General features: G+C 32.9%; 1 long non-coding RNA gene across 1 annotated transcript; it reads right to left on the bottom strand.

The window, feature by feature from the left end:
* Positions 1-1426: 1426 nt before the first annotated feature.
* On the bottom strand, positions 1427-9636 carry LOC127710055 (uncharacterized). The gene is made up of 3 exons (XR_007985918.1): positions 9473-9636; positions 4273-4418; positions 1427-2031 (listed from the first exon to the last, which is right to left on the bottom strand). It is a non-coding gene; the product is annotated as an uncharacterized LOC127710055 (long non-coding RNA).
* Between the last annotated feature and the right edge of the window lie 584 nt (positions 9637-10220).

Genomic DNA, 10220 nt, shown 5'->3' with positions numbered 1-10220 from the left:
CTGGAAGTGTTCTTGCTCCACATGTGACACCCATCGTGTTGCTCATGTAAGTACAAACCCGGTGATAATTCATTAGGTCACATTCGGGGAAAAGAGGACGGGATTGTGGTAACAACAATTGGAATATAAATAAATAATATTCCATGGGGACAATAAAGAAAACCCCATAACTCCAATAAAAAAAGACAACATCAAGGCATAAGAAGGAGATGACGAAAAGACAATATACAGTCTACAAAACAGTACACAGAAAAAACTTAAGACGGAGCAATACGAGTCCGTCAAAAACTGGAATGAACTCAGATGATCAGTGTTAGGGTTAACAGTTCCTGCTCTAATAGTGGTACCCTTTGGGTTACCCATTACAAATCAGTGTTAGGATTAACAGTTCCTGCTTCACTAGTGGTACCCCTTGGGTTACCCATTGAAAATCAGTGTTAGGATTAACAGTTCCTGCTCTACTAGTGGTACCCTTTTGGTTACCCATTACAAATCAGTGTTAGGATTAACAGTTCCTGCTTCACTAGTGGTACCCTTTGGGTTACCCATTGCAAATCAGTGTTAGGATTAACAGTTCCTGCTTCACTAGTGGTACCCTTTGGGTTACCCATTGCAAATCAGTGTTAGGATTAACAGTTCCTGCTTCACTAGTGGTACCCTTTGGGTTACCCTTTGCAAATCAGTGTTAGGATTAACAGTTCCTGCTCTACTAGTGGTACCCTGTGGGTTACCCATTACAAATCAGTGTTAGGATTAACAGTTCCTGCTTCACTAGTGGTACCCTTTGGGTTACCCATTGCAAATCAGTGTTAGGATTAACAGTTCCTGCTTCACTAGTGGTATCCTTTGGGTTTCCCACTTCAAATTAGTGTAAGGGTTAAACACAGGTCCTGATTCACTAGTGGCACCCTTTGTGTTACCATTTGCAAATCAGTGTAAGGGTTAACAGTTCCTGCTTCACTAGTGGTACCCTTTGGGTTACCCATTACAAATCCGGTGATATGTCACAGTAGGGGATGGCACAATCAATGAAAAAAGAACATTTTTTGTCGCTGCAATGAGATTTTTGACTTTGGGCAGCACATGAATATTCTCCAGGGTTAAAAGATTTCGAGACATTCCCCTCCCACTCCTTTAATTGTTCGTTTGTAGTTTATTATTGTTTGTTTTACATCAATTTCTTGTTTGTATTGACCTCTGAATTACCAGATTTGTATTTCTTTTTTAAGTTGGTTTAATATGATAAATATGTTCAGAATTGTTCATTGATTTTAAAGTCATTCGAGTCTTGTACATATGAACAACTGGAAATGTTTCTCTTATTTAAGAACATTCATTGATATGAAATTGCAGATTCGTGAATCTTCGTGTTTGCATGGCATACATTTTTTTTTGTAAATTTGTACAAAACAGCATTGGAATAATGCACAATAACTCAATAAAGTTATATTTGTTAAAAACCGAAAAAAACTGTTATTCAGTTTTCAATGGTTTTGATGATGTAAAGAAAAGGTTATAGACATTTAAGGATAACAGAGTAATAACAAACAGTACACCATATACACAAAAGCCTTTGTTAAAATATCCATATGTAACATGAACGAATAGCACTAAATGCTCTAGAATTTCAATCTTTGTATTGAACTTTCTCCATGGCAACAATTCATCGGGGAAGAAGGTCGATAATCCATAAATCAAATATGTTATGAAATGAACCAATGAATTGGTTGCAAAGTAAACAGACATTGGTGGCCATGGAAAAAGATGGAAACAAGCATCTGCCAGTAACATCATGGTACTATGATGATAAACATGAAGAAAACTGATCTGTTTTCGTCTATGGCGTAGAATCATAATCACTGTGTCAAATAACTCCAACATTTTTGTAATCCAGTACACCTTGAAATATGGTAACAGACATTGCTCTGGTCCAAGCTTAAATGTTGATTCAATTACAGAAAAACAATTTAAAAATCCAATAAACGTATACAGGGATACAAGGCTGCAAACAAAATTATGAAGTGTCATCAACTGAAAAAGAGAAAAAATACAAATCGAAACCCGTAGAAAGTTAAGTGGTTAATGTATTCAAATCTCCATTTGTAGTAATCTTTGAGTATTGTTTAAAATACGAAACCGTTATCTTAAAATAATAAAGCAGCCTTTTGTCCGCAGGAAACAAGGTCGTCATGGTATACCGTCGTAAGATAGGAGGCACATGCACTTTTGTCAAAAAGACACCAATTAAAATTAATATTTGTGATTGTAATCGAGTCATGCAATTTTAAGAAACTATATTATCTAGAGCTTATCGTAAAGGTGGGAACTCGGATTTGAAATGTTATGAGTTGCTTGTGTATTAATAAGACGCAACAGTAATTTGACTATGTCAAAAATAGTAAATCATTCTGAAATTACAATCCAAGACCCAAAAACACTGATATAATCTGAAGAACACCAAACAGACCGAGAACGGGTGCGTCGACAGGGAATGCGTATCCTGCTATGTATGCATCGATATGAGAATTTAAAATCGGTGAACAAATTACAAAAGGGAACTGTAAATTTACAAATCCGAGGAATATTCTGGTATCTAAAGATCTAAGACTACAAACACATTTCTCCCGTTAGACGAGACTAAGGCACAACGTTTCGGTCAATCCCTTTGTGATGGTGACAGTAGAATTTGTGTACTGACGATTTCAGTCATTTTTCCAAATGACCATGCTGAAGCATTTTCCACGTTAGGAGCACGCCCCCGTTAGTGAATTCAGTAATATGTCATCATGTATGTACGAAGCCGACATACACACACGTTTAACGATAGGATAGAGTGTATACTACTCCTAAGAAATGGGAAGTCGAAAAATTGACATCGTCATATACCTGATTTAGAAGTCTTCAGCATTTCAATAATACTTTGAAAACAAATAATGTATCGATAGAACCTCGCTTTCATTGCAGTTTTACATCCTGACTGATAATTCTTTAATGATAAGATTGAGATCTCACAAATTGCTTTATCAATAAGCTCGTACATGTAGGGTCGACTTAAAAACTTGGCGGACCTATTTCAACCTGCATATCAAAACTGTCTTCAGTTGTAAATGTTGTACTATGCAATGTATAGAGAATGCATATAATTTTATAATGGTTTGTCCAGCATATAGACAGTATAGACTTGACTACTTTTCAAGATATTATAATACATGGCCAAATATTAACAAACTGTATTTATTACTACAAGTTAAAACAAAAACAGTTATTTACAATTTGATGTGTTTTTTGCGTGAAAGTTGGAAACTGAGAACTTTCATATTAACGTAGTTATATATATATATATATTGTCTTTTTTTCATAAAAAAAGTGTTCACAATGTTTATTGTGTTCTCTGCTGTTTTATATAACTATATATTAAAATATTATTATAAATTTCATGTTGCGTACACATGATAATGTTGTAATTTAAAATACTTTAGCATAATTGTGCTTATAGCAATACACGTCTTTATCTTATCTTATCTTATCTTATCTTATCTTATCAGTTAAGAAAGTGATACGATAGTCCTAAAATGACGAAAGAAAATATTTCTTTACATAAATATGTCTGTTTTAGATATTGTAATTACCGTAACTTAGATGCACAAATATGTATTTCGATATACGTTATACATCTTCAACTGTTGTATATGGCTTTGGATTTTCAAACATTTTTGCCTTAATTGTCAGAAATTTAAAGTCTCATAGCCACTCAAGCTAAAATGGGGCTAACGTAATTATAGCTCATTTATTTAGGATAAAAAGTAAAAACAATAATACATAGACAGAGATAACATGAATCACCAAAAATACCGCACAGTTCAGCATCAACAACATCAACAGTCGACTCCTCCAAAGAATGTATGAGACTGATCTAAAATCTGTACCTTCGAACTATATGCAAAAATATAGTGAATAGAAAATCAATATCATCAATGCAATCCTTGACGTAGGAACATACCAGTTGTTTTCCTCTGTCTAGGAAATCAAATTATAACGTTATGTTTGTTAAAACTCTTGCAGAGCAAAGTTTAATGGTAAGTCATCAGAACGTTATTATGAGTACGACAAATAGAAAAACCTTTGGTCATCTGTAGCACACACTGTTTTTAAAGGTAGACCAAGTAATGATGGCGATCGAAAAGTTTTTAGGACACATTTTGATATCCCTATTGCTATTTAAAATGAATGAACTTCATTGAATACATATTGCTTTTATTTTTGTTTACTCACCAGTCTAATATCAAAGGAGGTCGTCCATTTTTTCCATACTGGATATAATAATACAATAGCAAAGTGGAAACAACATAATGGGAAAGACCGAAGCGAAATTATTACTACCAAAAAATTCTGGATACCTGCTACTGTTAATGTCATTTCTGAAATAAAATGTTGATATATATATATATATATATATACCATTGTAAAAGAGTGAAGAATACTTAATGGTCATGTCTATGTTATTTTCAAATTAGACATTTGTTAACATTGATGGTACACTGTAATTATTTTAGAAATTGTTGAACATGATTGTTTTACTTGTGAATGAATCATTCCTCAACCCTCCATTTTTATCGAAATGCACATCTGGTGCCGTCAGTAAAATTGGTACCAGTAATATTATTTTTACTACATATCATTTTAAAAATGTAGCTTATTTTATGCATATTTATTTCATATAAATGAAAAGGTATCATAACACTTATTTCATGCAATTAATTGTAGATTCACTAGCTCTTTCATCTGGTTTATTTTCCAACCGGCATCAGTTATATTGAATAACCTACAAATGGTACATGTTCTAACGCTTAATGTTGAATATTCTCAAACTTTAAAATCTTTTAAGTAGTATTAAGTGTATTTACTTTTTAAATATATAAAGTCAGGTTATTTTTTTCAATAGCTTCCAAAAAACATGACAAGTTACAAATAAAAAACGTAAAAATACGCGTATAGGGTAGATCAGGTATTTTCAACCGTGAACGGAATTCATCTATTTTTGTTTTATAACGAGAAAACGTATCCACTGACCCAATTTATCTTCTTAATTCTGCTGGTTGACTGTTATCCCTAGCCAGGTATCTAATACTTTGATTCTGGCATTAAAATTACGGATATTGTTTGATTGAAATTTTCTGCTACAAAATTTTGGAAATCATTTGAAATTATTTCTTCTTCATGCAAAGCTCTGACTCCTTGTCCTGGTTTTGGCTATACTTTAGGTCCTTCTAGATTTGACCAGCTATTAAACGGAAGTTACAGTTTTAGATTTCAAATAATTTGGCATCGAGCGACATTTATTGTCGAAATGCCCCATCGATTATAGTAAAATTGATACCGTAAATGGTATTTCTACCACTGGGTCGATACCTCTGCTGGTGGACTTTATTCCTAGACGGTATCGCCAACCAAAAAAAAAACCAATACTTCGATTCTGGTTAAAAAAAGAACTGATAATGTTATTGAAATTTTCTGCTACAAAATTTTGGAAATCATTTGAAATTATTTCTTCTTCATGCAAAGCTCTGACTCCTTGTCCTGGTTTTGGCTATACTTTAGGTCCTTCTAGGTTTGACCAGCTATTAAACGGAAGTTACAGTTTTAGATTTCAAATAATTTGGCATCGAGCGACATTTATTGTCGAAATGCCCCATCGATTATAGTAAAATTGATACCGTAAATGGTATTTCTACCACTGGGTCGATACCTCTGCTGGTGGACTTTATTCCTAGACGGTATCGCCAACCAAAAAAAAAACCAATACTTCGATTCTGGTTAAAAAAAGAACTGATAATGTTATTGAAATTTGCTGTTTTAAAGTTTTGGAAATCATTTGAAATTAAGGAATATTTTTCCCTATTGCAAAGCTCTGATTCGTTTTCAGGATTTGGCTATACTTTATATCCTTTTTGGTTTGATCAGCTCTTCAACGTTCAATATTTTGGTCTCGGGTCTCATTTAAGATACGTTAATTGACGAAATCAGCATCATGGGCAGTACAATTTGTACCGTCAATGTAATTATTAGTTTTCTTTCTATCACGCAAAAATGTTTTTTTCCATGTATAATCTATACACAATCTGACAATTTTGCGCATAATATAAACTTAATTTTGGCAAAATATTAAAAGATTCTGTCGATTTTAATTAGACCTCCGACCTAGTGTACTAGATGCCTTGGAACGTGTTTTTCACTTTAGACCACCCATTTGGAGGTCCAAATCTATTCACATCACACATAGGACCATTGTTCATAAAAACTGTCAAAATCAAACGTCAGACATTACCAATCAACGGAACGAATGGAAAACAACTGTCATATTCCTTACTTGGTACCGGCATTTTCCGAAGAAAACGGTGAGTTAAACTTGGTTTTATAGTTAACTATCTAAATCTGTCACTTGTATGACAGTTGTTTATAGTTTCGTTATATTGACAAAATTGGATGGACAACCCAAACAAACATTAGAGGTTAATGTGACAACAATTGGGATCCAGCAGCCAAAGATGTGTAACCATACATCACAGACATACAACACAACTGACTAAAATATTCAAACAAACATACAAATAAATCTAAGAAAGACGTCAAAAAACTGTTGTTTTATAGATAACTTCAGTTAATCATTCAGTGTCATCCTTTAAGCTTTTTATTTTTTTTATAAAGTTGTTCCATTAATTGATAGCGTTTGATTTTGTGTGCTTTTATGGACTTCCCCTTTGTGAATTTGCCTTGGAGTTCTGTTTTTTTTTGTTATATTTTTTTTTTTGTAAAACAGATGATATGTTGTTAGATGAGCAGAAAAATTTAAACAACAAAATTACCGAACTCCAAGGAAAATTCAAAACGGAAGGCCTCTTTACAATTGGCAAAATCAAAAGCTCAAACTCATCAAACGAATGGAAAACAACTGTCATATTCCTGACTTGGTACAGGCATTTCCTAAACTAAACCTGTTTAAAGAACTTGTTTTTCAATGCTGTTCAATTTCGTTATTGATTCTGTCAGGAAACTACTTTGATTTAAGTGTCACTGATCAGTTTATTGTTATGCCCCCGCAACTGAAAGTTGGGGGGCATATTGTTTTACCCCTGTCCGTCCGTCTGTCCTTCCGTCCTTTCGTCCGTCCGTCCCAGTATGGGTATATAGTTATTCCACATAACTCCTCCTACAATTTGAATCCTAAGAAGTTTTCACTTTGCTGTCTGTTTGTACATATATTGAAGGTGTGCATGTGGTCAGGGTTTAGAATTTTATTAATATTTGCTCTTTTGGGAGATAGTTAATTTGTCATTTGTGGAGTATATACTTGCATAAGAGGTGCATAGCATTTCCGGATAACTCCTCCTACAGTTTGAATGCTAGGAAGTTTTCACTTTGCAGGCTGTTTGAACATATATTGAAGGTGTGCATGTGGTCAGGGTTTTGATTTTTATTAATATTTGCTATTTTGGGAGATAGTTGAACTTTGTCATTTTTGGGAACACATAGGTTTATGGTTCACTGTAGGACTACCTCTTATACAAATAAATACTCCAAAAATGACAAAGTTCAACTTTCTCCCAAAAGAGCAATTATTAATAAATATCAAAACCCTGACCATATGCACACGTTCAATATATGTACAAACAGCCAGCAAACTGAAAACTTCCTAGCATTCAAACTGTAGGAGGAGTTATCCGGAAATGCTATGCACCTCTTATGCAAGTATATTCTCCAAGTTCAACTTTGTGGAAAGGGGGGGGGGGGGGGGGGGGGGGGGGTGATGGGACATCACTTTGTCTAGTTTTCTTTAATGTGTTTTGTGAGAAACACTTTCAAATTAATGATTCTGGAATGGGAGGGAGGAGAGCTTTCAAAAGCAGTGTTTTAAAGACACGTGTGAAATAGGTTAATTCTATAAAAACCGTAGGTATTGTTCTATTTTATACGTTATACTCTCATACATATAAATTATTGAAACTGACGAAGGCTATTTGTTCAGCCAAAATATTTGTCAACACGATTTTATAACATCATCTTCGTATATTACCATCTTATATTAGTACCGTTGCGCAAATCTTTAGAGTTTAATTCATATATATCGCATTGTAAATATTTTTAATATTTTAATATTTACATACTAAATAGTGTGTTAAAATTACATTGTTAGGCAATTTATAATTTCATTTGTGTAATTAGGCCTTTGTTCTTTTTCGTGGAAATACCTATTGCTTTTGTTCTGATTATTTTGTTTTTCTTCCGTATAATTTTTTTCTTGCGCGGTATTGTTGTTTAAGATGTCGCTTAGATTTTTGGTATATGATATCGAACAGTTTATTTGCTTTTGAAACTGACCCTGTTTAACCGAACACTTTACTTTGTAAGAGTTATCTCCCCGAACACTGTTTTTCTAGTGCGTACTACTTCTTCGCAACCATAAAAGATTATTACAAAATTATGTTACCAAATTGCTTCTTATATCCTCAGGTTGTCGAGAATAATTTTGATCGAAGAGATGTGAGGATTCCATATGATAGTTATTTCCCTTTATGTATTGAACATAAGTGAAATGTAATAGTAACTCATAAACCATAAGGGAAAGAGATTTATGGTCTTTTGATTTGAGGTCTTGGGTCCACCAAAAAGAAAATGAGGTCAAGGTCAAAGATAAAGGTCATGTTTTAATTTTTTGCTTTTGCTTGTGCATGCTAGTCCGAAGAAACTGTAATATATCGACAAAAGATTTGCACTAAATTGTTTGTTGTTAGTATGGTAATATAACTTATTAACAATACATAGTAGAGACCTAAGTTCTTTTGATATGAGGTCCTTGCTAGATGAACTTGAAATTGAGGTCAAGGTCATAGGTAAATTTGACGTCCTAGATTTTGACCTTTGCTTTAACTTCATATCTATACATGATAAAGCCATGTGACATTTTGCATTAGGTTACAAGCCATATGACCTTGAAAAAGGCAACCGGAAGTGACCTTGTGTTAACCGGAAGTAACTATTTTTTGTACTTATTTAATGTTAAATTAAACTGAACCATATATTTTTGGAATCAGTGTCAAGTAATCTATCATATAATACCGAAAGTGACATTTTTCAAATTGGAAGTAGCAAATTATCTCTCTTATTTCAAACAAAGTGTAAAAAAACCATACATTTCTGGAATCGGCATACAGTAAGCTATCATCTGACACTGGAAATGACATTTTAAACCTGATTTTAATATTTTCATATAAAAATATATGGTTTCGGGTGGAAAGACCTATAATTGTTCTCTGGACAATTGGTTTTTAATTGTATTAATCTTTGTACTGATTAATCCACACTCAAATAAATGTGTATGTTATGTGTTGCTATTTATAGGCATTTATAAAAAATATATATGTATATATATATATTATATATAATCATCTGGATATTACTAACAAAAATTCCTCACCTAGAATCAATTCACATCCTGTTTAGGTTATCCTGTGCATCATTTGACTTTTCTTCATTTGTTTAAAATTAATATAGCAAAAACATAAAAAAACATTTGTATAAATATACTTTCCAGAGATATGATTTCTTGATTACATTCAAAGCCAAGGAGGTACATGTAGTTAACAAATATAGCTGTCGGAAATGGCTTCACCGGAAAAGAATTGTCTTTCTACAACACAATTGTAACAGTTTGTTAATCAGCTCAATATGTGTTATAATAAAAAACATTTTAACATTTGCTAAATGAATTACAACAAAAACAACAGTCAAGGAATCTAAAATTAAAATCTCTGTATTACCATCTGATGAAAACTTTGTTAATCATGTAATTACGGTCAGTCCCATTTTTGTGCACTGAAATGTTTTATTTGATACAAAATGAGCTTTCTCAAATTTCAAAATTAATATTTTTCGATACAGCACTTTTCGAATCTGAGAGGCTGGATATGGTTTTTATACACAAGTGGGGATATGGAGAATATTATAAACTTACGCCCAATAACATTATTGAACTTCGAATATAACATTTGCTAGAACATTCTCGCTGACGTTTGAAAATTTTTCTACCACCATTTATTTAAAGAGACAAAAAGAAATTTGTAAAGTTCAGAAATATTTTCGATTCTTATCGAATGATGCCAAATATTTTTGAATACATAGAAATTAGGAATGTTCTACCATACTCCTTGAGCAAACAAAAGCTT

Source organism: Mytilus californianus, unplaced genomic scaffold (genome assembly GCF_021869535.1).
Source record: "Mytilus californianus isolate M0D057914Y unplaced genomic scaffold, xbMytCali1.0.p SCAF_7, whole genome shotgun sequence".
Lineage (NCBI taxonomy): Eukaryota > Metazoa > Mollusca > Bivalvia > Mytilida > Mytilidae > Mytilus > Mytilus californianus.
The sequence above is the reverse complement of the archived record's forward strand: the minus strand, read 5'-3'. Positions and strand labels throughout refer to the sequence as shown.